The sequence below is a fragment of the Nyctereutes procyonoides genome, unplaced genomic scaffold (assembly GCF_905146905.1).
Source record: "Nyctereutes procyonoides isolate TBG_1078 unplaced genomic scaffold, NYPRO_anot_genome, whole genome shotgun sequence".
In the NCBI taxonomy this organism is placed as follows: Eukaryota; Metazoa; Chordata; class Mammalia; order Carnivora; family Canidae; genus Nyctereutes; species Nyctereutes procyonoides.
In genome coordinates this window covers 78092530-78114606 of record NW_026575126.1, presented here as the reverse complement: position 1 = coordinate 78114606, position 22077 = coordinate 78092530, and the positions used below count along the sequence as shown (strand labels likewise).

The 22077-nt window shown below is 48.0% G+C and overlaps 1 pseudogene; it reads right to left on the bottom strand.

The window, feature by feature from the left end:
- LOC129519897 (myosin light polypeptide 6-like) overlaps positions 1–21541 on the bottom strand; it is a 103505-nt pseudogene extending 81964 nt beyond the window's left edge.
- Between the last annotated feature and the right edge of the window lie 536 nt (positions 21542–22077).

Below are 22077 nucleotides of genomic sequence, written 5' to 3'. Positions count from 1 at the left end.
TTAGGGTACGGGTTAGGGTTAGGTTTAGGGTTAGGGTACGGGTTAGGGTTAGGGTTAGATATTAGGTACGGGTTAGGGTGGTACGGGTTTGGCGTAGGTTTGGCAGGGTTAGGATGAATCCCAAGTTGGGCTCCCGGTGCATGGAGCCTGCTTCTCCCTCTGCCTGTGTCTCTGCCTCTCTCTCTGTGTGTGTGACTATCATAAATTAAAAAAAAGGATATTAGGGTACGGTTAGGGTTAGGGTTAGGGTACGGTTTAGGGTTAGGGTACGTGTTAGGATTAGGGTTAGGATACGGGTTACATGTAGGCTTAGGGTTCCGGTACAGGTGAGGGTTAGGGTATGCGTTAGGTTTAAGGTTAGGGTTAGTGTTAGGGTAGGGTTAGGGATAGGGTTAGGGTTCCGGTTAAGGTACGGCTTAGGGTACCGGTTAGGGTTAGGGTTAGTTGAGAGTACGAGTCAGGGTTAGGGTTAGGGTTAGGTTATGAGTTAGGGTTAGGGTACGGGTTAGGGTTAGGGAAAGGTTAGGTTTAGGTTAGGGTACGGTTAGGGTACAGTTTAGAGTTAGGTTTAGGGTACAGGTTAGGGTATGGTTAGTGTATGGGTTAGGGTACGGGGTAGGGTTAGGGTACGGGTTAGGGTTAGGGTTAGGGTACGGGTACGGGTTAGGGTTAGGGTTAGCATCTGGTTAGGCTTAGGGTCAAGGTACGCTTTAGGGTACGGGTTAGGGTTAGTGTTAGTGTTAGCATTAGGGTTAGGGTTAGGTTTAGAGTTCGGGATAGGGTACAGGTTAGGGTTAGGGTTATGGTTTAGTGTTAGGGACAGGGTTAGGGTTAGATTTAGGGTTAGGGTATGTGTTAGTGTTAGGGTACAGGTTAGGGTTAGGGTTAGGGGACAGGTTAGGGTATGTGTTAGGGTTAGGTTTAGGGTATGGGTAAGGTTAGTGTAATGGTGAGGGTACGGGTTAGAGTACCGGTTAAGGTTATGGTTAGGTTGAGGGTTCGTGTCAGGGTTAGAGTTAGGGTTAGGGTTAGGGTATGAGTTAGCTTATGGTCTAGGGTTAGGGTATGGGTTAGGGTTAGGTATAGGGTTAGGGTTAGGTTTAGGGGACAGGTTAGGGTAAGGCTTAGGGTACAGGTTAGGCTTAGGCTTAGGGTACGGGTTAGGGTTATGTTTAGGGTTAGTGTTAGGGTACGGTTTAGGGTATGGTTTAGAGTTAGGGTTAGGGTTAGGGTTGGGGTAGGGTTAGGGTGAGGGTTAGGGTTAGAGTTAGGGTTAGTGAACGGGTTAGGGTTAGGGTTAGGGTACGGATCAGGGTTAGGGTTAGGGTACGGGTTAGGATTAGGGTTAACATACGGGTTAGGATTAGGGTTAGCAATACGGGTTCGGGTTAGGGTCGGATTAGGGTTAGGGTTAGGGTTAGGGTTAGAGTTAGGGTACAGGTTAAGGTACTGGTTAGGGTTAGGTTACGGTTTAGGGTTAGGGATACAGTTTGGGTTAGGTTTAGGGTTAGGGTATGTGTTAGGTTTAGTGTTAGGGTACGGGTTAGGGTTAGGGTACGGGTTAAGTTACGGGTTAGGGTACGGTTTAGAGGACGGGTTAGGGTAAGGCTTAGGGTTAGGGTTAGGTGTTAGGGTTAGGGTACGGGTACGGGTTAGGATTAGGATTAGGGTAGAGGTTAGGGTATGGGTTAGGGTGAGGGTTAGCGTTAGGGTTAGGGTACAGGTTAGGGTTAGGTTTATGGTTAGTGTTACGGTATGGGTTGGTTGAGGGTTAGGGTTAGGGTTAGGGAACGGTTTAGTGAACGGGTTAGGGTTAGGGTACGGGTTAGGGTTAGGGGTAGGGTCATTGTTAGTGTTAGCGTACGGATTAGGGTTAGGTTTAGGGTATGGGTTAGGCTATAGATTAGTGTTAGGGTTAGTGTTAGGTTATGGGTTAGGGTTAGGATAGGTTTAGGGTTAGTTTTAGGGTTAGGGTATGTGTTAGGATTACTGTTAGGGTACGGGTTTGGGTTAGTGTTAGCATTAGGGTTAGGGTTAGGGTTAGGGTACGGGTTAGGGTATGGTTTAGGGTTAGGGTTAATGATAGGGTTAGGGTTAGGTTTAGGTTTAGGGTATGTGTTAGGGTTAGGGAACATGTTAGGGTTAGGGTTAACGTGATGGTACAGTTTAGAGTACGGGTTAGGGTTAGGGTACGGGTTAGGGGTAGGGTTGGGTACGGGTTAGGGTTCGGTTACGTGTTAGCATTAGGGTTAGGTTTAGAGTACGGGTTAGAGTTAGGGTTAGGGCTAGGGTTAGTGTTAGGATTAGGGTTAGGGTTAGGGTTAGGGTTAGTGTTAGGGTACGGGTAAGGTTTAGGGTTTGGGTAAGGGTTAGGGTTAGGTTACGGTTTAGGGTTAGGGTTAGGTTTAGTGTTATGGTAGGTGTTAGGGTTAGTGTTAGGGTATGGGTTAGGTTTAGGGTTAGGGTACGGGTTAGGGTACGGGTTGGGGTTAGGGTTTGGGTTAGGGTTAGGGTTAGGGTATGTGTTAGGGTTAGTGTTAGGGTTAGTTTTAGGGTTAGTGTTAGGGTACGGGTTAGGGTACGGGTTAGGGTTAGGTTATGGGTTAGGGTTAGAGATAGGGTTAGGGTTAGGTTTAGTTTTAGGTTCGGGTATGTGTTAGGTTTAGTGTTAGGATACAGGTTAGGGTTAGGGTTAGGGTACGGGTTAGGGTTAGGGTTAGGGTGCAGGTTAGGGTTAGGGTACGGGTTAGGGTACGGGTTAGGGTTAGGTTACGGGTTAGGGTTAGAGATAGGGTTAGGGTTAGGTTTAGGTTTAAGGTTCGGGTGTGTGTTAGGTTACTGTTAGGGTACGGGTTACGGTTAGGGTACGGTTAGGGTTAGGTTTAGGGTACGGGTTAGTGTTCGGGTACAGTTTAGGGTACGGGTTAGGTATGGGTTAGAGTACGGGTTAGGGTAAGGGTTAGCGTTAGGGTTAGGGTTAGGGTTAGGGTAAGGGCTAGGATACGGGTCATGGTTGGAGTTAAGTTTAGGGTTAGGGTATGATTAGGATTAGAGTTAGGGTACGGGTTAGGGTTAGGCTTAGGGTACGGGTTAGTGTTAGGGTACAGTTTAGGATACGGGTTAGGTATGGATTAGAGTACGGGTTAGGGTTAGGGTAAGGGCTAGGATACGGGCCATGGTTGGAGTTAGGTTTAGGGTTAGGGTATGATTAGGATTAGAGTTAGGTACGGGTTAGGGTTAGGGTTAGGGTACGGATTAGGGTTATTGTTAGGGTACGAGTTAGGGTTAGGGTTAGGATAGGGGTTAGCCTTGGGTTAGGGTTAGGGTACGATTTGGGTTAGGGTTAGCGTACAGGTTAGGGTTAGGGTACGGATTAGGGTTAGTGTTAGGGTTAGTGTTATGGTTAGGGCTAGAGTACGGGTTAGGATTAGGGTTCATGTACGGGATAGGGGTAGGGTACGGATTAGGGTTAGGGTTAGGGTATGGGTTAGGATTAGGTTATGGGTTAGGGCTAGGGATAGGGTTAGGTTTAGGGTTAGGGTATGTTTAGGTTTAGTGTTAGGTTACGGGTTAAGGTACGGGTTTTGGTACGGTTTAGAGTATGGGTTAGGGTGCGGCTTAGGTTTAGGGTACGTGTTAGGGTAAGGGTTAGGGTACGGGTTAGCGTACTGGTTAGGGTTAGGGTTAGCTTTAGGGTTAGGGTTAGGGTACGTTTAGGGTTTGGGTTAGGATACGTTTTAGTGTTTGGATTATGGTTAGGGTACAGGTTAGGGTTAGGGTATGGGTTAGGGTTAAGGTTAGGGTTAGTGTTAGGGTTTGGGTTAGGTTATGGGTTTGGGTTAGGGTTAGGTTATGGGTTTTGGTTAAGGTTAGGGTACAGGGTAAGGTACAGTTTAGTGTTAGGGTTAGCGTTAGGGATAGGGTTAGGGTTAGGGTAAGTGTATGGGTTAGGGTTAGGGTTAGGGTATAGGTAAAGTTTATTGGTAGGGTTAGGATACGGGTTAGGGTACGGGTTAGGTTTAGGGTACGACTTAGTGTTAGGGATAGGGTTAGGGTTAGTTTTAGGGTTAGGGTATGTGTTAGGGTTAGGTTTAGGGTGCGGGTTAGAGTTAGGGTTAGGTTACAGGTTAAATAGGTTTAGGGTTAGCGTACTAGTTAGGGTACGGCTTAGGGTACGGCTTAGGTTTAGGGTACGGGTTAGGGTTAGGTTTAAGGTATGGTTTAGGGTACTGGGTAGGGTTAGGGTACAGGTTAGGTTACGGATTAAGGTTAGTGTTAGCATTAGGGTTAGGGTTAGGGTATGTGTTAAGGTTAGGTTTAGGGTACGGGTTAGGGTTAGGGTACGGTTAAATAGGGTTAGGGTTAGGGTACTAGTTAGGGTATGGCTTAGGATACGGCTTAGGTTTAGGGTACGGGTTAGGGTTAGGGTTAGGGTTAGGTTTAAGGTATGGGTTAGGGTACTGTTTAGGGTTAGGGTTAGGGTACAGGTTAGGGTACGGGTTAGGTTTAGTGTTAGCATTAGGGTAGGGTTAGGGTTACGGAACGGGTTAGGGTTAGGTTTAAGGTTAGGGTACAGGTTAGGGTTAGGGTATGCGTTAGGGTTAGTGTTAGGGTTACGGGTAATGGTGTGGTTAGTGTAGGGTTAGGGTACGGGTTAGGGTTAGGGTTAGGGTACGGATTAGGTTTAGAGTATGGTTTAGGGTTAGGGATAGGGTTAGGGTTAGGTTTAAGGTTAGGTTTAGGGTATGTGTAGGGTTATCGTTAGGGTTACGGTTAGGGTAATGGTGTGGGTTAGTGTAGGGTTAGGGTACGGGTTAGGGTTAGGGTTAGGGTACGGATTAGGTTTAGAGTATGGTTTAGGGTTAGGGATAGGGTTAGGGTTAGGTTTAAGGTTAGGTTTAGGGTATGTGTAGGGGTTATCGTTAGGGTTACGGTTAGGGTAATGGTGTGGGTTAGTGTAGGGTTAGGGTACGGGTTAGGGTTAGGGTTAGGGTACGGATTAGGTTTAGAGTATGGTTTAGGGTTAGGAATAGGGTTAGGGTTAGGTTTAAGGTTAGGTTAGGGTATGTGTAGGGGTTATCGTTAGGGTTACGGTTAGGGTAATGGTGTGGGTTAGTGTAGGGTTAGGGTACGGGTTAGGGTTAGGGTTAGGGTACGGATTAGGTTTAGAGTATGGTTAGGTTAGGGATAGGGTTAGGTTTAGGGTTAGGTTTAGGGTATGTGTAGGGGTTATCGTTAGGGTTACGGTTAGGGTACAGGTTAGGGTTAAGGTAGGGGTTAGGGTTAGGGTACAGGTACGGGTTAGTGGTTAGTGTTAGGGTTAGTGTTAAGGTTAGGTAAGGGATAGGGTACGGTTTAGGGTATGGATTAGGGTCAGGGTACGGGTTTGTGTGAGGGTAAACTTTAGGGTACTGGTGATGGTTCGGATATGGATTATGTTTAGGGTACGGGTACGGGTTAGGGTACGGGGTAGGGTTGGGTTACGTTACAGGTTAGGTTTAGGTTACGGTTTAGGTTACGGTTTAGGGTTAGGGTACGTGTTAGGGTTAGGGAACGGCTTAGGGTTAGGGTTAGGGATAGGGTACGGTTTATGGTTAGGGTTAGTATTAGGGTTAGGGTTAAGATTAGGGTAAGGGCACGGATTTGGGTGCGGGTTAGAGTAAGGGTTAGGGTTAGGGTTAGGGTATTGGTTAGAGTATGGGTTAGGGTACGTATTAAGGTTAGAGTTAGGGTACGGGTCATGGTACGGGTTAGGGTCAGCATTAGGGTTAGGATACGGTTTAGGGTTAGAGTACTGGTTACGGTACAGATTAAGGTATGGGTTATGGTTCGGGTTACGGTACGGGTTAGGGTACGGGTTATGGTTAGGGTTTGGGTACGGGTTAGGTAAGGTACGGGTTAGGGAACATGTCAGGGTTAGGATACGGGTTAGGGTTAGGTTGAGGGTTAGGGTAAAAGTACGGGTTAGGGTATGGGTTAGGGTTAGGGTTCGGGTTAGTGTTAGGATACGGGTTAGGGTTAGGGTTAGGTTTGGGTTAAAGTACGGTTTAGGATTAGGGTATGGATTAGGGTTAGGGTACGGGTTAGGGTAGTGTATGGGTTAGGTTTAGGGTACGGGTTAGGGTTAGGGTATGGGTTAGGGTACAGGTTAGTGATAGGATACAGGTTAGTGTTCGGGATAGGGTTCAGGTTAGGTTTAGGGTTAGGGTTAGGTTACCGTACAGGTTAGGGTACGGTTACGGTACGGGTTAGGGTTAGGTTTAGGGTTAGGGTTAGGGTACGGGTTAGAGTAAGGGTTAGGATATGGGTTATTTTTAGGGTTAGGTTTAGGTTTTTGGTACACGTGAGGTTAAGGGTGAGGGTTAGGTTACATGTTAGGGTACACGTTGGGTGTTAGGGTTAGTGTTAGGGTTAAGATACGGCATAGGGGACTGGTTAGGGTAAGGGTTAGGGTTAGGGTACGGGTTAGGGTACGCGTTAGTGTACGGATTAGGGTATGGGTTAGTGTACGCATTATGTTTAGGGTACGGGAACGGGTTAGCGTTAGGTTTAGGTTTACGGTTATGGTTGGGCTACTTGTTTGCGTTCAGGTTAGGATTAGTGAACGGGTACGGTACTGGTTAGGGTACAGTTTATGGTACGGTATAGGTTACGGGTTAGGGTAAGGGTTAAGTTTAGGGTTAGGGTTAGAGTACGGGTTAAGTTTAGAGTTAAGGTTAGGGTACAGGATTGGGTAAGGTTTAGTGTACGGGTTAGGGTTAGGGTATGGGTTATTGTATGGGTTAGGGTACGCATTATGTTTAGGTGTATTTTAGGGTTAGGGTTATGGTATGTGTACGGTTTATGGTTAGTGTTAGGTGAAGGTACTTTTTAGGGTTAGGGTATGGCTTAGGGTTAGTGTACGGGTACGGGTTAGCTGTTCCGTTAGGGTTAGTGTTAAGGTCATGTAAAGGATGGGGTACGGGTTAGGTTACGGGTTAGGATTAGGTTACAGGTTATGGTTAGGGTACGGGTTTGGGTTAGTGTCAGGTTTAGGGTACGGGTTAGGGTTAGGGTAAAGGTTAGGGTACGGGTGAGGGTCAGGTACGGGTTGGGTTTAGGGTATGGATACGGGTTAGGGTACGGGTTAGGGTTAGGGTACAGGTTAGGGTATGGATTAGGATTAGGGTACAGGTTAGGTTACAGTTTAGGGTTAGGGTACGGGTTAGGGTTAAGGAACGGGTTAGGGTTAGGGTACGGGTTAGGCTGAGGGTTAGTGTTAGTGTTAGGGTAAGGGTACGGGTTAGGGTGCGGGTTAGGGTAAGCGTTAGTGTTAGGGTTAGGGTACTGGTTAGTGTATGGTTTAGGGTACGGATTAGGCTTAGGGTTAAGGTACCGGTCAGGGTTAGGGTTAGGGTTAGATTTAGGGTAGGGTAAGAGTTATGTTTAGGTTTAGGGTTAGTGTTAGGGTACGGGTTAGGGTACGGGTTAGGTTTAGGTTTAGTTTTAGGGTTAGGGTACGGGTTAGCATTAGGGGTAGTGTAAGGGTACGGGTTAGGGTTAGGGTTACGTTTAGGGTTAGGGTACAGGTATGGGGTAGAATACGGGTTAGGGTTAGGGTACGGGTTAGGGTTAAGGTACGGATACGGGGTAGCGGTTAGCGGTTAGGGTTAGGGTTAGGTTACGGGTTAAGGTTAGGGTACGGTTTAGGGTACCGGTTAGGGTTAGGGTACGGATTAGGGTTAGGGTACAGGTACGGGTACGGGTTAGGGTACGTGTATGGTTTAGGGTTATGGTACAGGTTAGTGTACGGTTTAGGGTACGTGTTAAGGTTCAGGGACAGGATAGGTTTAGGATTAGGGTGAGGGTACGGTTTAGGGTTCGGGTTTGGGTATGGGTTAGGGTACGGGTTTGGTTTAGGTTACGGGTTAGCGTTAGTGTTAGGGTTAGGGTACAGGTAAGGGTACGGGTTATATTTAGGTTTAGGTTTAGGGTACGTGTTAGGTGAGGGTTAGGTTACATGTTAGGGTACGGGTTAGGGTATGGGTTAGGGTACAGGTTAGGGTTAGTGTACGGGTTAGAAAACGGGTTAGGGTAAGTGTACAGGTTAGGGTACGGGTTAGGTTTAGGGTACGGGGACGGGTTAGATAAGCATTACGTTTAGGGTACGGGTTATGGTATGTGTTAGGGTTAAGGGACGAGTTAGGGTACCGTTTAGGGTTAGGGTACAGGATAGGGTGCTGTTGAGGGTTAGGGTACGGGTTATTGTAGGGTACGGGTAACAGTTAGGGTACGGGTTAGGGTTAGGGTACGGGTTAGGGTTATGGTATGGGTAAGGGTTAGGGTATGGGTTAGTGTACGGGATAGGGTTAGGATATCGGTTAGTATTAGGGTACGGGTTAGGGTTGGGGTTAGGGTTAGAGTACGAGTTAGGGTTAGGGTTAGGGTTAGGGTTGTGGTTAAGGTTAGGGTACGGGTAATGGTATGGGTTAGGGTATGAGTTAGTGTACGGGGTTAGAGTTAGTGTTAGGGTAAGGGTTAGGGTACGGGTTGTGTTTAGGGTACGGTTTAGGTTAGGTTATGGGTTAGGGTTAGTGTACGGCTTAGGGTATGGGTTAGGGTTAAGTTTCAGGTTAGTGTTAGGATACGGGTTAGGGTTAGGGTATAGGTTAGATTTAGGCTACGGGTTTGATTTAGGGTACGGGTTAGGGTATGGGTTAGGGTTAGGGTACGGGTTAGGGTTCGGTTACGGGTTAGGTTTAGGGTACAGGTTAGGGTACGGGTGTAGGCGTTAGATTGAACGGGTTTAGGGATTAGGGTACGGGTTAGGGTTTAGTGTACGGGTTAGGTTCAGTGTACTGTTAGGGTTAGTGTACGGGTTAGTGTTAGGATAAAGGTTAGGGTACAGGTTAGGGCTAGGGTTAGGGTTAGGTTTAGAGTACAGGTTAGGGTATGGGTTAGTGTACAGGTTAGGTTCAGGGTATGGGTTAGGGTACAGGTTAGTGTACGGGTTAGTGTTAGGGTTTGGGTTAGGGTACGGGTTAGGGTTAGAGTTAGGGTTAGGTTAGGTTACCATAAAGGTTAGGGTACGGTTAGGGTACGGGTTAGGGCTAGGTTTAGGGTTAGGGTTAGGTTTAGGGTACGGGTTAGGGTACGGGGTAGCTTTAGGGTTATTGTTAATTTAGGATATGGGTTAGGGTAAGGTTAAGGGTTAGGGTAAAGGTACGGGTTAGTGTACGGGTTAGTGTTATGGTTCGGGTTAGGGTTAGGTTACGGGCTAGGGTTGGGTACGGGTAAAGGTAAGGCTTAGGGTTTAGGGTTAGACTTAGGGAACAGGTTAGGGTTAGGGTTGGCTGTTATGGTTAGGGTACAAGTTAGGGTTAGCATTAGGATTAAGGTAAGGGTGAGGGTACGGGTTAGGGTTAGGTTTAGTGTTATGGTTAGGTTATGGTTTAGGGTGCGGTTTTGGGTATGGGTTAGGGTACGGGTTAGGGTAAGGTTTAGGGTTAGGGTACGTGTTAGGGGAAGAGTTAGGGTACGGGGTAGGGTTAGGGTTAGGGTACGGGTTAGGGTACCCTAACCCTAAACCTAACCATAAACCGTACCCTATCCTGTACCCTAAACGTAACCCGTGCCCTAACCCAAACCCGTACCCTCACCCTAACCCGTACGCTAACCCTAATCCGTACCCTATCCCGTACCCTATCCCATACGCTAACCTGTTCCCTAATCCGTACCCTAAACCTAACCCGTACCCTATCCTGTCACCTAACCCGTACCCAAACCCGTAACCTAACCCTAACCCATACCCTAAAACTAACCCTAACCCTAATCCGTACCCTAACCCGTACCCTAACACATACCCTAACCCGTAACCTAACCTGAACCCTAACCCTAACCACTAACCCTAACCCTCACCATAACCCATAAAACCTAACCCTAACCTGTACCCAAACCAGCACCCTAACCCATACCCTCTCACCTGTACACTAAACCTAACCCATACCCTATCCAGTACACTATCCCGTACCCTAAACCGTACCGTAACCCCAAACTTAACAATAACCCATACCCTATCCCTAACATGTACACTAACCCTACCCTAACCCTAACCCGTACCCTAACCCATACCCTAAACCTTATCCGTACCCTAACCAGTAACCTAAACTGTACCCTAACCAGTACCATAACCCGGACCCAACTCGTACCCTAACCCTATCCCGTACCCAAACCCTTACCATAATCAATACCCTAAACAGTACCCTAACCCTAACCCGTACCCTAACCCATACCCTAAACCATACCCTGACCCTAACCAATAACCTCACCTGTACCCTAACCCGTACCATAACCCGGACCCAACTCGTATCCTAACCCTATCCCGTACCCAAACCCTTACCATAATCAATACCCTAAACAGTACCCTAACCCTAACCCATACACTAACCCGTACTGTAACCCGGACCCTAACCCGTACCCTAACCCAAACCCATACACTAACCCTTATGCTAACCCATACACTAAACAGTACCCTAACCCTAACCCGTACACTAACCTGTACTCTAACCCGTACACTAAGCTGTACCCTAACCTGTACCCTAACCGGTACCTGTACCGATATCCGAACACTTAGCCTAACCCGTACCCGTACACTAACTCTAACCTATACCCTAACCCGATCCCTAACCCTAACCCGTACCCGTACCCTAACCCGTACCCGTACCCTAACCCTAACCCGTAACTTAACCCATACCCGTATCCTAAACCTAACCCATACCGTAACCCTATCCCGTTCCCTAACCCTTAACCAGTACCCGTACCTTAACACTAACCCATACCCTTACCCTAACCCATACCGGTAACCAAACCCTAACCCGTACCCCAACCCTAAGGCTAACCCTAAACTGTACCCGTACCCTAAACCTAACTCTAACCCTAACCCGGTCCATACCCTAACCCTAAACTGTACCCTAACCCTAAACCTAACCCATACCCTATCCCTAACCCGTACCCTAACCCAAACCCTCACCTAACCCATACCCATACACTAACCCTAACCCGTACACTAACCCTATCCCATACCCGTACCCTATCCCTATGGGTACCCGTACCCATAAACTAACACTAACCCGTAGCCTAACCCGTACCCTAACCCTAACCCGTACCCTAACTCTAAACTTAACCCTAACCCTAACCCGTACCCTAACTCTAAACTTAACCCTAACCCTAATCCGTTCCCTAGACCGTACCCTAACACTAAACATATCCTGTACCCTAACCCGTACCCAAAACCGTTCCCTAACCCTAACCACTAAACCCGAACCCTAACCCTAACCCCTAACACTAACTAACCCTAACCCTAACCCTAGCCCCTAACGCCTAACCCCTAACCCTAACCCGTACCCTAACCCGAACCCTAACCCGTACCCTATCACTAAGCCGTTCACTAACCCTAACCCGTACCATAACCAGTACCCTAACCCTAACCCGTACCCTAACCCTAACCAGGACACTGCCCTAACACGTACCCTAACCCATACCCTAACCCTAAACTGTACCCTAACCAGTACACTAACCCTAACCCGGAGACTAACTCTAACATGTACCCTAACCCTCAGCGTACCCTAACCCTAATCCTAACCCTAACCCGTACCCTTACCCGTACCCTAACACGTAACCTAAACCATACCCTAACCCTAACTCGTACCCTAACCCATACCCTAAACCTAACCAGTACCCTAAACTGTACCTGTACCCTAACCATAACCATATCCTAATGCACTCCCATACCCTAAACCTAATCTGTACCCTAACCCAAACCCCAACCCTAATCCGTACCCTAACCCATACCCTAAACCTAACCAGTACCCTAAACTGTACCTGTACCCTAACCATAACCATATCCTAATGCATTCCCATACCCTAAACCTAATCTGTACCCTAACCCAAACCCCAACCCTAATCCGTACCCTAACCCATACCCCAACCCTAACCCTAACCCGTACCCTATCACTAACCCATTCACTAACCCGTTATGGGTACCCTAACCCATAACCTAACCCGTACCTTAACCCTAATCCCTAACCCTAACAGCAACCCTAACCCTGTCTCATACCCTAACCCATACCCTAACCTGTACCCTAAACTGCACCTTATCCATAACTTGTACCCTATCCCTAACACGTACCCTAACCCGTACCCTAAACCTAACCCTAACCCATACCCGTACCCTAATACTAACTGGTACACTTACCCATACCCTAACACATACCCGATCCCGTACCCTAACCCGTACATATTCTGTAAACGATACCCGTAACCTAAACCTAACCCATAACCTAACCAGTACACAATCCCTAACCCGGACCCTAACCCTAACCTGTACCCAAACCTAAATGTACCCTAACCCAACCCTAACCCATACTCTAACCCTAACCTGAACTCTAAGCTCTACCCTAACCCTACCCATACCTGGACACTAAACCTAACCCTAAACCTAAACCGTGCCCGTACCCTAACCGTCAGCGGTACCCTAACCCTAACCCGTACCCTAACCCTAAACCCTAACACCTAACCCGTACCCGTACCGTAACCCTAACCCGTACCCTAACCTAACCCGTACCTGTCCCCTAACCCTAACACGTACACTAATCCTAACCATAACCCTAACACGTACCCTAAACCTAACTCCAAACCTACGCCGTATCCGTACCCTAACCCTAACCCGTACTTGTTCCCTAACCCTAACCCTAAATCATACCCTAACCCTAACCCGTACACATACCATAACCCTAAAGGGTACACTAACACCTACATGTACCCTAACCTACCCCTTACCCGAAACCTAAGCCTATCCCGTTCCCTAATCCTAACCCCTAACACCTAATCCGTACCCGAACCATAACCTAACCCGTACCCTAACCTTAACCCTTACCCTAATCCTAACCCTAACCCAAACCCGTACCCATACCCTAAACCTAACTCTAACCCTAACAAGTACCCTAATGCTAACCCTAACCCTAACCTGCACGATAACCCTAACCCTAACCCGTACCTGTAACCTAACCCTAATCCGTACCCTAACCTGTACACGTATCCTAACCCTAATCCATACCATAACACTATCCCGTACCCGTACCCTAACCTGTACCCGTAATATAACCCTAACCCGTATCCTAACCCATACCCGTACCCTAACCCTAACTCGTACCCGGACACTAACCCTAACCCATACCCTAACCATAACCCTCAACCTAAACCGTTCCCGTAGGCTAAACCCAAATCTAACCTAACCCATACCTGTACCCTAACCCTAAACCGTACCCTAACCCTTTCCCTCACCATAACTTGTACCCGTACCCATACCCTAACCCTAACCTGTACCCTAACCCTAACCAGTACCTGTACCCTAACCCTAACCCGTACCCTATCCGTACTAGTACCCTAACCCTACCCTGTACCCTAAACCTAACCCTAACCCTAACCGTAATCCGCAAGATAGCCCATACTCTATCCCTAACCCTAACCCGTAATCTAACCCGTGTACTAACCCTAAGCCCTAACCCTAACCCGTACCTAAACCCTACCCTAACCCGTACCCTAACATACTCCCTAACCCTAACCCCTAACCCTAAGAGTAAACAGAAACCTAACTCTAAACTGTACCCTAACCCTAAACCTACTCCTAACCCTAACCCGTACACTAACCCTAAACTCTACACATATCCTAACCTGTACCCTAACCCTAACCCGTACCATAACCCTAAACCTTACCCTCACCCGTACCCTCTCACTAACACGTACCCTAACCCTAACCCATACACTAACCCTAAACCGAACCCTCACCCTAACCCGTACCCTAACACCTACCCTAACCGTAACCCGTACCCTAACCCTAACCCGTACCCTAACCCGTACCCTTACCAATACCCTAACCCGTACCCTAACCTGTACCCTAAACGTAAACCATACCCTAACCCGGACCCTAACCCAGTCCCTAACTCTAACCCATATCCTAACCCATACCCTAACCCGTACCCTAACCCTAAACCATACCCTAACCCTAACTGTAACCTGTTCCCGTACCCTAACCCTTACCCGTACCCTAACCCATACCCTACCCCTAAGCCGTACCCTAACCCTAACCCATTCCCTAACCCTAACCAGTATCCGTACCTTAACCCTAACCCTTACCCTAACCCGTACCCGTACCCTATCCCTAACTCGTACCCTAACCCTAACCCGTCCCCTAACCCTACCCCATGCCAGGACCCTAACCCTCACCCATTCCCTAACCCTAAAACTGTACCCTGATCCTAACCCACACCTGTACCCTTACCCTAAACTGTACACTAACCCTAAACCATACCCTAACCCTAACCCGTACCATAACCCTAACCCTAACCTTAACCCATATCCTAACCCTAACCCTAATCCGTACCCTAACCCTAACCCTAACTCTAACCCCTAACCCTAACCCTAACTCTAAACCCTAACCCTAACCCTACCCGTACCCTAACCCTAAACCGTACACTAAGCCTAACCCTAACCCGTACCCTAACCCTAAGCCGTACCTTAATCCTAACCCATACCCTAAACCTACCCTGACCCCTAACCGTAACCCTAACCCTAACCCTAACGCTAACCCTAACCCCTGTCCCTAACCCTAACCCTAACTCTAACCCTAACCCTAACCCTTCACCCTAACCCTAACCCTAACCCAAACCCTACCCCTAAACCTAACCCCTAACACTTACCCGTACCCTAACCCGTACCCTAACCCGTACCATAACCCTAACCCTAACCCTATGTCTTAACCCTAACCCTAACCCTAATCTTAACCCCTAACCCTAACCCTAAACCTAACCCTCTACCTTAACCCTAACCCTAACCCTAAACCTCTAACCCTAACCCTAACCCTAACCCTAACCCTAACCCTAACCCTGGCTGGACCGGGGGCATTATCTGGGGTCATCATACTATTTATGTTTACAAATTGCAAATTTTCTCAAATTAAATGCATAGAATTTAGAAATATATAAAGCACCGAGGGTGGGTGTCACCCTAACTCATCCGACCCTCATCAGATCGATGTGTGTCACGCTCCAGTCACGGCCATGCACCCTGGCCCCAAGGTCCCCTTACTGCCCCCCACGGCCCCAACCCCAGACCATTTCTTTTCAGGGGGCCGTCCCTCACCGCTTTGGGGTTCAGCTCACATGGCAACCATTGGAGGACGCATCCTAGTGGCCTCCTCATCCCTGAGACCCCGGGGGTGTGGGCACGGGGGTCATCCCCAGCACCCTACCATGCAGCGGTGTGTTGTTGGCTGCTGTAGCTTCCCCCGGCCTCAGAAGCCCCGTGTTCCCTACCCAGAAGCCCCTGGGCCACCCCGTGTCCATATCCCCCCTGGCCCCTCAGCCTCACCTGACCCCATAGTAGTCCCAAAACATGATGTGGCTGCTGAACATCCTGTTGACGTCCAGGTCCAACCTCGTGATGTCCCTGGGGGAGACCAGGGCCTCCTTCATTTCCTGCGGGAAAACCGAGGAGGAGGAGCCGGCATCGGGGAAACAGACCCCGACCTGTCACCAGCTCCTGTCCTGGGCAGGGAGCCCTGGGGCCACCATGGGAGTCAGTCCTGCCGAAACCTCCTTCCTTCCCCTGGAAGGCCGGGGACAGTGGGAGTGCCCACCGTGTCCATGGACCTGTGTGAGGGTCTGTGCCCAGCTCTTGTGGGCGGAGAGGTGACTGAGGGTCAGCCTGGGTGGGAGGGGACAGGGGCTCAGCCCAGGTGGGGAGGGGACATGGGGGTGTTGTGCCCAAGATTGCGAATCCAAGAAACCACTAAGGAGCCGACACCGATGCAAGCACATGAGAGTTTATTTACAAGCTCGAGTTTGGGTCCAAGTACACCCGACACAGCTGAGCAGGGACTTGGACCCTGAGGTGGGTTTTAGCTTAGTTTTAAGGGCTGGTCTAGGGGACCTCCAGAAGGGCTGGAACAATTCCTCAAGTTCTGTTTATATTTTGATATGGGGCCTTCAAGGGCATTAAGCTCTCTTCTCATTCTAATAGAGGCTTCCTGCCCTTGGCTTGGGCTCAGTTTTTATTCTATTGTGGGGCTTTCTAGGACATTAAGCTGTAAACTTTTGTTTTTTTTCCTGTAACTGAAGTAATGTAAATTTCAACTCTTCTTCGCAGGGGCCTGGGATGGCTGGACGTGTGCTAACGCTGAACTTAAAGTGGAATGGCCTTAATTTTCTCGGCCTCCACGCGTCCCATCCCGTCCTATCTAGCTCCTGCCCCCTTCCCCGGAGATCCTAAGAGAGCAATTGCAAATGACCTCAGCGTGGCAGCGTGAGTTGGGGGACAGGCCCAGGGATTTGGGATCAGGAAGACCTGGAGCGCCGGCGTCCCGGCTGTGCAGCGGGATTCGATGCTGCAGACTCTTATTCCCTCAGGCTATCTTGACAACTGGCTTTGTACATAGAAAAGCTCTCCTTTGTCTTTAAAAGATGAAGAGCGAGTCAAAGCATTTTTTTCTCTGCCCATCTGATTGCTCAGATTCCAATCTGAGACGTATTTCCTGTTAATAAGGATAATTTACTATCCGAAGTACTATGGTTAAAATATTCTGACACAAGTAATTCAGAGGGATGAGGGTTTCTCATCTCTTTCTTCACAGCTCAGTCACTCATCAGGAAATGCATCTTTATGGATTTGGAAAGAACTGAGAGGCATTATTTCCAATGGTCCTATTATTATGTGAAGGATTCTTCCCTGAGATTCTTCCCCTGTTTCAACTGACACTGAAACACTGTGAACTCTTTGGAAGACAAATGTCAAGGAAATTAATGTTATGCATTGCTAATTTGAAATGCACTTGCAGTATGGTGTCTATTATAATAGAAGTATTTTTATCTGATTTTTGCTATTTATTATCCTTTCCTGCTTTTCAGGTTGAGGAGGCATTATACGTGTTCATACGTGTTTTTCTTTCCTTCTGATATAAAATTCTTACTTTGTTCCCATCAAAGGAACTCTTTAAGAATAAGGTACAAGTTAATTAATTAAACTATTCTTAAAATGTCTTCACACTTGGAGTCTGATTCATTTAACTCAATTTTCAAAATAAATCTTATTTATTAGAAAAAAAACAAAGATTTATAGGGAAATTGAGAAGATAGTACAGAGAATTCTCATGCACTTGCACTCCATTTCTCCAATTATTGATATCTTATATTAGTACGGTACAAATATTAGCTAATGAATCAATATTAAAATATTCGCATTAACCAAAGACCATTCTTTATTCAGATTTCCTTAGTTTTTGCTAAGTTACCATCCCTCATATCACATTCCATTTGTCCTCATGTTTTCTTAGACTCCTCTGGATTGTGACAGCCTTTCAGTCTTTCCTTGTTGTTGTTGAACTGGAACACTGTGAGAAGTAGAGTATTTTGTAAAATTTCCCTCAGTTGGGACATGTCTGTTGTTTATCTCATGATTGAACTGTTTTTGTGGATTATATACACAGATATACTGCCATTTTTATTAAATCATATAAAGGATTGATACTATCAACATGATTTATCAGTCTTGGTATCGATCTGATCATCTTGCTGAGGTAGTGTTTCTCAGCTTTCTCCATAGTAAAGTGATTATTATTATTATTACTTTAACTTTTTCATAACATCTTTTGTAGAAGGAAGTTACTATGTGTATTCCACACATAAGAGTGAGAAGCTATGATCATCAACTTGAGGGTGGAATGTCTGCACAAGTTGTTTGAAATTCTTCTACATGGGAGATTTCTCTTCCTTGTGGGTTTGTTTGTTTGTTTCTTTTTCAAAGAGGTTATTTATTTATTTGAGAGAGAGAGGAGAGAAAAAGCATGAGCGGGAGGGGCAGAGGGAGAGGGAGAAGCAGGTTCCCTGCTGAACAGGGAGCCTGCCTTGGGACCTGGATCATGATCTGAGCCTAAGGAGAAGCTTAACTGACTGAGCCACCCAGGTGCCACTCTTTCTTTCTTTCTTTCTCTTTCTTTCTTTCTTTCTTTCTTTCTTTCTTTCTTTCTTTCTTTCTTCTTTCTTTCTTTTCTTTCTTTCTTCTTTCTTTCTTTCTTTTTAATAATAAATTTATTTTTTATTGTTGTTCAATTTGCCAACATACAGAATAACATCCAGTGCTCATCCCGTCAAGTGCCCCCCTCAGTGCCCGTCACCCATTCACCCCCACCCCCCACCCTCCTCCCCTTCCATCACCCCTAGTTCGTTACCCAGTGTTAGGAGTCTTTATGTTCTGTCTCCTTTTCTGATATTTCCCACACATTTCTTCTCCCTTCCCTTATATTCCCTTTCACTATTATTTATATTCCCCAAATGAATGAGAACATACAATGTTTGTCCTTCTGCGATTGACTTACTTCACTCAGCATAATACCTTCCAGTTCCATCCACGTTGAAGAAAATGGTGGGTATTTGTCGTTTCTAATGGCTGAGCAAGGCCCACCCTTTCCCTCTCTTCATCTTCTGAGTCTCCTATGATATGAATGTTATTGTTTTAATAAGTGGCTGAGTTCCCTAAGTCTGCCTCTGTGGTCCATAACCTTTCTTGTTTTTAAGGCTTCCACTTGGGACTGCATCTCAGTTATAGCATTTTTTAACGCTGGCCTGACTGGATTTTAGTTCTTTTATTTCTACAGTAAGGGATTCTCTAGTTTTCTTCTGTGCTCTTTTTCCAGCCCAGCTGCTATCTTTATAATCATTGTTTTAAACTGTAGTTAGACATCATATATGTGTATTGATGAACTTCCTGGCTGTGAGTACTACCTCATGTTATTTTATGGAGGTGAATTTCTCCATCTCATATTTTCCAGAAAAGAAAGAAGGAAGAAAAAGAAAAACCAAGAAAAACAATAACAACTGCCCTCCCCAAAAAACACCAGATTATTTGGGCCTGCTTGTTAAAGATTCCTAATCCCAAAATAAGAACACAATTAAAGTGCCATGAAAGTAAAAATAAGAAATCTATGAGGTACATACATAAAAATTAAAATAAGGCAATTAATAAAAAAATCAAAGAAAATAAATGAAAATAAAGCACAAAGTAGAAAGGAAGCTAGACCCTACTCTCCAGGCAGAGCTGAAGCTCTGCAGCCTCTGTGGTCCGACAACTTGGTGGCAGCGAGTGGTCTGTGCAGGGTCTGGGGATGGGCCGTGGCGCTGATTGTCAGGTCCATATCTGCCTGAAAGATGCACCTGCGGGGACAGAGGCGGGGTGGGCGTCAGCGCCTCTGGCCTCCAGCGGGCGGCGCTGTGCTGCTCTCTGAGACTGGGCGCTGATAGGCGGGATGCCGGTGGGGACGCTGGGTCCTCTGGCTCTGGGGCTGAACATCCCACCCCCAGTCTGCAGGGGCCTCCAAAGTAGAGCCCCCAAGCCCCCGGGTCTCCGCCGCTTCTCAGAACCCTGCGTTCACTCTGCCTGCGTCCGAGCTTCTTTTAGTTTTGTTTTTGTATCTCAGACTGTTGTGCCCAAGATTGCGAATCCGAGAAACCGCCGAGAAGCCGACACTGATGCAAACACACAAGGGTTTATTTACAAGCTCGAGCTTGTGTCCAAGTACACCCGACTCAGCGGAGCAGGGACTTGGACCCCGAGGTGGCTTTTAGCTTAGTTTTAAGGGCTGGTCTCGGGGACCTCCAGAAGGGCTGGTGCAATTCCTCAAGTTCTGTTTATATTTTGATATGGGGCCTGCAAGGGCATTGAGCTCCGCTCTCATTCTAATAGGGGCTTCCTGCCCTTGGCCTGGGCTCAGTTTTTGTTCTATTGTGGGGCTTTCTAGGACATTAAGCTGTAAACAGCAAAGGTTCCACACCTGGAAGGGGGACGTCAAACTGTCCCTATTTGTTGAAGACACGGTCCTAGAAACAGGAAACCCGAGAGCCTCCACCAAAACCTGCTAGAACTAAGGAGTGAGTTCAGTAAAGTCACGGGACACAAACTGACCCTACAGAGCAGAGTAGCCTTGCTGTCTCCCAACAATGAGCACTCAGGATGGAAAGGAAGGACGTGACTCCCTTCTCAGGAGCATCACAGAGACTAAATAATGAGACTGAACCAAAGGAGCACAAGACTTGTGCACTGAGCCATACCAGGCTCTGGGAGGCTGTCCCGGGCTCGTGGGGTGGGAGCCTCATCTTGTGAAAATGTCCGCAGTTCCTGAAGCCACCCTCGGTTTCAATGTCGTTCCTATCAAAATCATGGTGGCAGATCTTAGAAATAGGAAAAAACGCCCATAACATCCATCCGCCCCCACAAATGACCCGGACAGCAAATCAGTATTGGAGAAGCAGGACAGAGCGGGTCACAGCAGTTTCCTATTTCAAACGATGTCACAGAGACACAGGAGAAAGCAGTGTGGTTCTCGGGCCCCCGGCTGGCTCCCTCGTTAAGCATCCGACTCCTGACCTCACCTCCGGTCCTAATCTCGGGGTCGTGATTTCTAGCCCTGGGCTGGGCCATAGACGAGGCGTGGCGCCTACTTAAACAAACCAGACCCACAGGGGGTGGTCCCGGCATAAGCTGAAGGACCAGAACAGAGACTCCAGAAGGAAATGTGCTCTGATACAACTGATTTTTTAACTTAATTTAATTTAAACCCAATTAATTAACATATACTGTATTATACTTTCAGAGGAAGAATTCATGGATTCACCAGTTGGAGATAACAGCAGTGCTCGTGACATCATGTGCCCTCCTTCATGCCGGTCCCCTGTTATCCCCTCCCCCCACCACTCCCCTCCAGCGACCCTCAGTTTGTTTCCTATCATTAAGAGTCTGTATTTCCTGCCTCTGTTTTCATCTTATTTGTTTTTACTTCCCTTCACAGATGTTCATCTGCTTTGCTTCTTTCATTCCACCTATGAATGACACCACACGGTCATTCTCTTTCCCGACTAACTTATTTCACTTAACATGATCCCTCAGTTCTACCCACGTCATCGCAAATGGCAAAATTTCCTTCTCTTTGATAGCTGAGTACCATTCCTCTTTCTATGACCATCATCTATCTCCCATCCTCTTTATCCATCATCTGCCCGAGGGCACCGAGGCTCCTCCCACAGTGTGGCTACTGTGGACCCGGCTGCTGTGGACATTGGGGTGCAGGTGTCCCGAGTCTCACTGCATCTGTATCTTCGGACTGAGCTCCAGGCTGTGCACCTGCTGGTCCCAGGGCGGCTCTATTTGTAACTTCTTGAGGAGCCTCCACACTGTTTCCGGGGAGGCTGCACCAACCCACGGTCCCGCCCACAGTGGAAAAGGGTTGAGTGAGTTTTGCAGGACGTGGTAAAAGTCTGGTCCGCATTCCATTTCGCATCCTGTGGGCTCCATTCCCTGTCCTTAAGTATTTCTGGGGAGCCGGGTGCTGGGCTCCATTTCAATGAGACGTTTCCGAAACTCACAGGCCACAGCTGGAGCCTGGAAGGAGGCAGCTGAAGCCCGGGTGCGGGCAAGCCTCCTCCTGCACGAGTTCCTGCAGCGCCTGAGCGACCCGCATGGGGCCCCCGAGCCCAGGCCCCGCCCAGGGGGCGCGCATGCCCAGTAGGACTCCTCCGCCTGCACTAACAGGAGCCCGCCTGTGCTGGGGAGCCCTGAGGAGGACGTGGGGACGCGTCCACGCTGATGACCCGCAGCCTCCTCAGGACCCGCGGGGAGTCTTCAGGGGGACATTGGGCCGCATTCACACTGACAGGAGCCCCGGTCTCCTCAGGAACCGCAGTGAGGCTTCAGGAAGATGTGGTGCTGCGTCACTCTTGCAGGAGCTCCAGGGCCCCTCAGGACATAAGTTGAGGCTTCTGAACGCTGGGGGCCGCATCCACGGTGACAGGAGCCCCGGCCTCCTCAGAACCTGCAGTGATGCTTCGGGAGGACGTGGGGCCACGTCCACACAACAGGACGCTGACTTCCTCAGGACCCCTGGTGTAGACATCAGGAAATATGGGGATGCGTCCATGCGGACAGAAGACCCCAGCCTTGTCAGGGCTGTGGTGAGGCCTAAGAAAGATGTGGGTGCCGCATCCACACTGACATGTG